A 6,741-nucleotide genomic window follows, 5' to 3' on the forward strand; every position below is an offset into this window, starting at 1 on the left:
CAAGAAAACCAATGATGCACAGTTTTTTTTCTAAGACCAGTCGACATCAAATCTCCCCAATTTTTGCAATAGGTTCCATTAGGTGTGCTTTCAATCAGTCAGACGATGCCTTGCTACCATATTTAAGGGCTACAACTGTTTTTTGAAAAAAACCAGTCTACGCAGAGTACTTGCCCAAAGAAATTCTTAAATTAAACCCCTAATGAATGTTATACAGTTCAACGCTATGCTATGAGAACTACTACAAGTAGTACCAACATAATGTTTTAATATTTGAAGCAACAGATAACCAAAGCTCAAAGATTTTTTTTCTCAAAAAGAGGCCTAGAGAAAAACCTGAGTATTTTGCACAGTGAGCTCCATAGCTCGGACAGTGAAGCAAACGGTATATTGCCTTTAGTCAGAACAACAAAAATACGAACAAGCTAAGTGAGGGGCAAAGTGCACCCTCACCTTTTTTATAGAGGTTGAGCTGCATTTTCCTGAGCGTGATCGATGAGAGAGGCAAGCCTCCCTGCTGTGTAGCATCTTCAAGTGATGCACAGAAAGCCTTGCAAGGGGAGATCCATCCCCAGGATGCGCAGGCCGCCTACTATTTGCAATGAGAGCCCGGCATTTTTACTCACGCCCAATTCTAGGAGAGAATTATTATGCAAGGGCATAGTCCCATAGGCCATAAGTGGCATGTAATGAGTCAGTATCCCATGAGTGCTTCAGAGGGGGGGGGGGGAGGGAGGTTTTATTTAGGAGGAGGGAAAAACTAAAGCATTAAAAGTACCACAGTGTGTGTGTGTGTGTGTGTGTGTGTGTGTGTGTGTGTGTAGCTATTTTATCATAAATAATAAGACATAATTTGAACTTTTACATTCAAAAGACAGCTGGCTTCAGAGAAAGAGAAATGATAAGTACAAAAACAACTCAGGGTTAGAATTATCTTTGTACAATGTTTGTATGAATGAAGCCTCATTCCAGTATATAGATAGAAGTACTTCCCTTGCAATAGGTGTATGTATAATCCTGTATTGGACAATTGCTAAAAAGCCAAAAAAAACCCTTCCAAGATAAGATAGAGTCCTTACCAGCATCCATCCAAACAAGACAACATTTATATTATCCTTGGATGTGTTTTACAGGTATCAATGGACTATACCAGTTGTTATCCATGTCCATCTTTTAAAACATTTTTTAAAAACATTTGAGCTTAGTCCAAAGTACTTATGTTTCTTTTATATATAAGGTTCAAAAAATAAAAATTTAGTATTTTAGTCTTAGCGTAGAGTGCCATACTACCCCCACTACTTCAAATGGTAAGTTACCCATCACAAAACAACTTTGAGTAAATTAATGGAGCTCCATCTGTGAAGAAGTTTAAAACTTGCTATAAACGAGTATAGACCCATTGTAGAATAAATTCGGAACTGATATAGTTTACAACGTAATCCGATCCTTCCTATTTACTATAAGTCACAAACTCCCATCAAATGGTGAATGTAAATAGAGTTTTGCATTATCCCCGTCTTATCAAAAACAGGTGCTAATATGCAGTGTAACTGGGAAAAATCCCATAGGGTCGCCCAAAACAGCGTGTTTTAGCAGGCAATGTACGGCAAAATAGGATTCCAAAGTACACCCAACCATAGGTGTTTCATCATACCAGTTTAAAAAAGAGACAGTTTTTTTCATGTCAACCAATTACAGCGACAGTACCAATCATAGAAGCCAATAGTCATCCAGGGAATACCCCCATCCCAAAGCATCTTACTGTAATGATAGCGACACATCCATATGCAAGAAAAAACCCCTCTGGGTTGTACCCAAAGCTGTAATGCGAGATACTTACCTTCACAATGGGCAGAGCTTTTTACCAAACCAGTGAGCCATTTATCACAAAGTAACCGAATAGCTTAAAGTGTAAAGCGGTATCAATTACCATCCAATCATTTAAGTACAACCTTTCCAGAACAATTCTGTTAAGTGCATCCTTACCTTAGGCTAATATGCGTTTATCTGTAAAGAACCGAAACCCCAGCTGAGGGGTTTAGCCAAAAAAAACCTTTAGTTAGTGCCATTTAGAGTAAAGCAGCCATAAAGTGGTTTTATATCAAAAACACAGCAGGTTATGCCCCCATATATTAAGCTGTTTCCAAGCATTGTCATGTGACTGAAACCAGTAATCACACGGGTTAGACCCTTCCTTTTTTAAAAATTATACCGTACAGTCTGCAGAAAAAATATATATTGCATGTCCACCAGCCATGTGGTAGTACCCCATTATCACAAGCAAATAAACAGTTTTCTCAGCGCAGCCAGAATGTCAGTAAGTTAAGAAGCCCAAAGAATCAATCATTAACCATATGATGCTATGCATAGCCATTAAAAATCGGGGCTATAGCAATTAACAATACTCCTTAGTGTGTTACCAAAAAGCAATGCCATCCCACACCATGGTTTTTTAACGATTAACCAACCAACTCATAGCATGCTCTGTCAAGCCAAGTCAATCCACACCCATACACACAGAGCAATACCATAATAATAATCTCAAAGAAATGATTGTAAACAAAACCAGTGAGGCCAAACATGGTAACCAACCTATGTTGTAGCTGTTACAAGCTCCATTGTAGATGCAGTAGAAAAAAATATAAACAGTTCTCACACTTTACGCAAGAAAACTCAAGAAGCTCAAGTGAGGGGCAAATAATGTGCGCCCTCACCTCTAAATAAACCTCTTAAATAAAAGAAGGAGGAAGGCCCGCCATCTTTGAATATGTGTAGCATTTAGGTAGTATTGAGTGGAGCGAGCCCCTCTTGCAGGTCTGATCAAGCATGGCCGATTGTCATGCAGTTTTGTTATGGCAAATACCACCATAGCGCCTTCACGGTAGGTTTAGAGAGGGGGCAATAAACCACTTAATTTGCAAGCTAAGGGTTTTTTTTAAAAACCTATTATACTTATAAGGGAGATATCCCACGTGGATACCTATAAGGTAAATTAGGAAGCTAGTTTAACACAATTGTTATTTGTGCTACATAATCACAAAGGTAAGTACCACAGTGTGTGTGGTGTGGTGTGTGTGTGGTGTTGCATACATGCTCTCTGTTGCACTATATAGAGAAAAACTATAACTCACTAGCATTTTGTACTCATCGCTGAAAATTTTCATCACATTGTCCTACCTTCAGTTTTCACAAAACTCCAATCGCTCCCACTCTCCAATTTTTTTCATCAACACTATGGTGTTTTTTTTTGTTGCCTCATAGAGCGCTACTGCAAAGAAAGAGTCTCTAGTGCTGCTCTTTTTTTTTATGAGGTTCAAACACTTCTCATTAAAGAAAATCTCTACAATGCCTTTTGTTTAATGCTCCCAACACCTTTACTGAGGTGTCAATTTCAATAGATCTGTGATTGTGGATTTCCTCCTCCTCCTTTTTTGATTCTATTGCTTTGTGCTAAGGTATTGAACCTTAGCTTCTCTCAAAGCTTTTGCACGTACGTCCAAGAGAAGGTCAAGAAATCAAAGCTTTGATACCACTTGTGAGTGTGCAATGTGTGCGTATATGGTAATTAACCCAAGTATTATAAGAGATCCTAAAAGTGATCTATTTGTACTTTCTACCTATGTGTTTGGTATTGTTTGTTACATGATTAGTGCATCTTGATCACTCTCATCTCATCATACGGCATGTTATTGTATATGTTTTCATAAATTTCAGTAGATAACCTGAATCTATTTTTTCCATCCAGGGATAGGCTCAGGCTCCATGGGAAACCGTATTGCTCTTACAAGGTGTGAGTAGATCATAACTAGAGGTGTATGATTAGAAGGCTGTATGTATCAAAAATGTGCCTTGAACTGGCCATAGTACAAGCCTTCAACAACATTCCCCCTCCTCTAACAATTTTGTTGTGCCATGCATTCCTTTTGTGCCTTCACTCACTGTTTCACTGTCTACTTCGTTTGCATTTAATCAAATAGAAATCATGTCCTTTCTCTGCTACCCTGGTTGTCACCAATTGACACATTGAAAACACTCAGGGTTCCCTTCATACCATTATGCATTGCAAATTGAAATAGAACTATTATTTTATTTGGCATCATCGTCTTCATCGCTGCAAGGATCGTCTGATTCCAATAATGGTTTGGACTATCAAATATTTCCATTCTTCTACATGTTGTCTGTTCTTCTCTCTTGTTTTTCAGTTCCCACACTTAGCTTTATTAGTTGGGCACCCTTGGGCCTTTAGATGACCTCAAACGGACCCGAACAGGCCAAAAAACATCTTCTCCATTGCCCACAGATACATGAATCACAAAAACATGAGAAGTGTACGATATCGTAGAGCGATGGACTATCCTGTGAATATCCATCAATGCAATGAAATGATCATGAACCTATAATACACTGACAATCCCATTGGACATTGCGTCGCACATCATCCTTGAAACTAGCCAAAAAACTCTTTGTGTACTTGATTTATGCTGAAATGTTTCATTTAGATAGTTGACTACATCGGCTGCAGACTTCATAGGCCAGCCATCTGGTTTCAACTCCTCATGAGTGAGGGTTCTCTTTATGATTACCTCTGCTCCATCGTGCTCACCTTTTTCATGTCTGATGCTGAAAGTTATGCATCATTGCAGACCTGTCAACCAATAATGCCTAGCCAAAAGTAGAAAGGTCTTCATGCTTTAAACTGAGACACTGCACCATCTGACAACACCCAATGACGTCGTAAGAATGGCCTTTCTGTTTCAACCACTGTCATGAAGAAGGAAAACAATGTTGTACAAACAAAGTGTCATGTATTATATCATCAGATATGTAAAAATGGAGTGTTTTTTCAACACCACCTCCTGAGTTTCTCACATAAGTAATGTGAATAAGTATTGTAACCTGATTAGACCACTAGTGCATGGACTTTATCTCATTTTCTATTTTAAATCGATAATTCTTGGCAAATTCGATGATCGAAACAACAACATCTGATGGAAACTTGAGTAAGCACTCTTTAATTGTTGTGCCTGCACCAAAAAAATGTAGTTATGCTTGATGAAGCTCTTAAGATGAGATGAGAATGGGTCAATAAAAGGAGAGAGCATCTTATTTGTTGCACATACCAAGTCCTTTCTTTTCTTCTCAGACCCACCTGCATCAACTTGCCCAGTTGAAACATTTGTGAAGATCTTCACAGTGACACTGAAATTTCATCAGGACACAATGTCAACCTGTTTATTCAAATCTAGAGCAAATCCAAACGAGCATTTTTTTGCATAGTATTCTGCATCATGAGCCTTTGGACATAAAAGTGATTCCCACATATCACTGATTCTATGAGACACTAATTGGTTTGCAGTACACTTACCTGAATCATCACTACAGCAAACGGAACATGTGCAGGCATGATCCTTTCCATAATGCTCAAAATTGTTTTGTCGCATCTGATTAAATGCCTCTTTAAAATATATCATTTGGGACATGATATACACAGCAACACGTATACGCTTCTTCATTTTTTGGACAAAGTAGGCTTTAAAGCCTCAAAACATCTAAGAGAAATTTCCACTTCTGGATTGGCCCTCTTGAATCTTTGGTACAACTCAATCTGTGACATTAAAACAAAACAAATTATGAGAGTAAAATATTAGCCATTTTGTACAGTACCATTTGGTTTGTACATAAGCAAATGCGTGGGGTTGTAAAATATTACCATTTTGTACAGTACCATTTGGTACAGAATAGTACCTGTACGTACAATTTTTGTAATATTTGGTTTAGAGTACATTAGCAATTGGATTTTGTGCAGTACCAGATTTGGTTATAGTAAGACATTAGCTATTTAGTACTTTACCATTTGGTGCAGTAGAGTACCAATTTGGTATTGTTCAATACCAAGTTTGAAACTAGTTTGGAAAATTCTTAAAGAGTACCTTAAATGGTGGTACCAGGTGGATGCCATAAATTTACCAATTTGGTGGTATATATAGTACCAATTTTGGTACTGTAAGACTTTATCAATGAAAATATATTTTGGTTTTGTACTAGGAAATGTACTATAGAGTACCTTGAGTAATGCTATAGGGTGGATGGGGTTATTATGTAGTACATAACATGGAATTATATGGTACTCTTTAGTACATTTTAGGGTGCTCCATATAACATGCCACTATATGGTAGATAAATGTACTTTGGCCTACATCACAAGGTTCTATAGAGTACTCAATCAGATTGAATGTACTATGGTGTACCTTATATGGTAGTATAGGGTAGATGAAGGACCTATGAACATTATTATAGGGTATCCAATCACATGAAAAGTGCTATTGAGTACCTAATGTGGAAGCATACGGCATTTTAAGGTATACAATGGAGTACCTTTCATAAATAAAGCTACTATTTACTTAGGTAGGTTGCTACATGTACCAAATGATATACCTTCAGCAAGTTACTAGAGGTATTGTATGAGGTAAAACAAATGGAATACCTTCAAGTACTATAAGTAGAGTACATTACACCTGAGAAAATAGAGAGGCACAAAAGACATTAGCAACGGTTTTAAATTTCCTGAGACTCATCGAGAAGATGCATTGGATGTTTGATAACACTTTTTCTTCCAATCCTCTTCCGACATATTTCCTTTTTGTTGGGTGAAACTAGAGTCTCTGAGCTCCAAACGACATAAAAGAAGATCTCTTACTTCACCTGTGACAATGTTACTTGAGGCAATTATCTTTGAATGCA

This window comes from Adiantum capillus-veneris, chromosome 14, assembly GCF_014529385.1.
Source record: "Adiantum capillus-veneris isolate H3 chromosome 14, ASM1452938v2, whole genome shotgun sequence".
Taxonomy (NCBI): Eukaryota; Viridiplantae; Streptophyta; class Polypodiopsida; order Polypodiales; family Pteridaceae; genus Adiantum; species Adiantum capillus-veneris.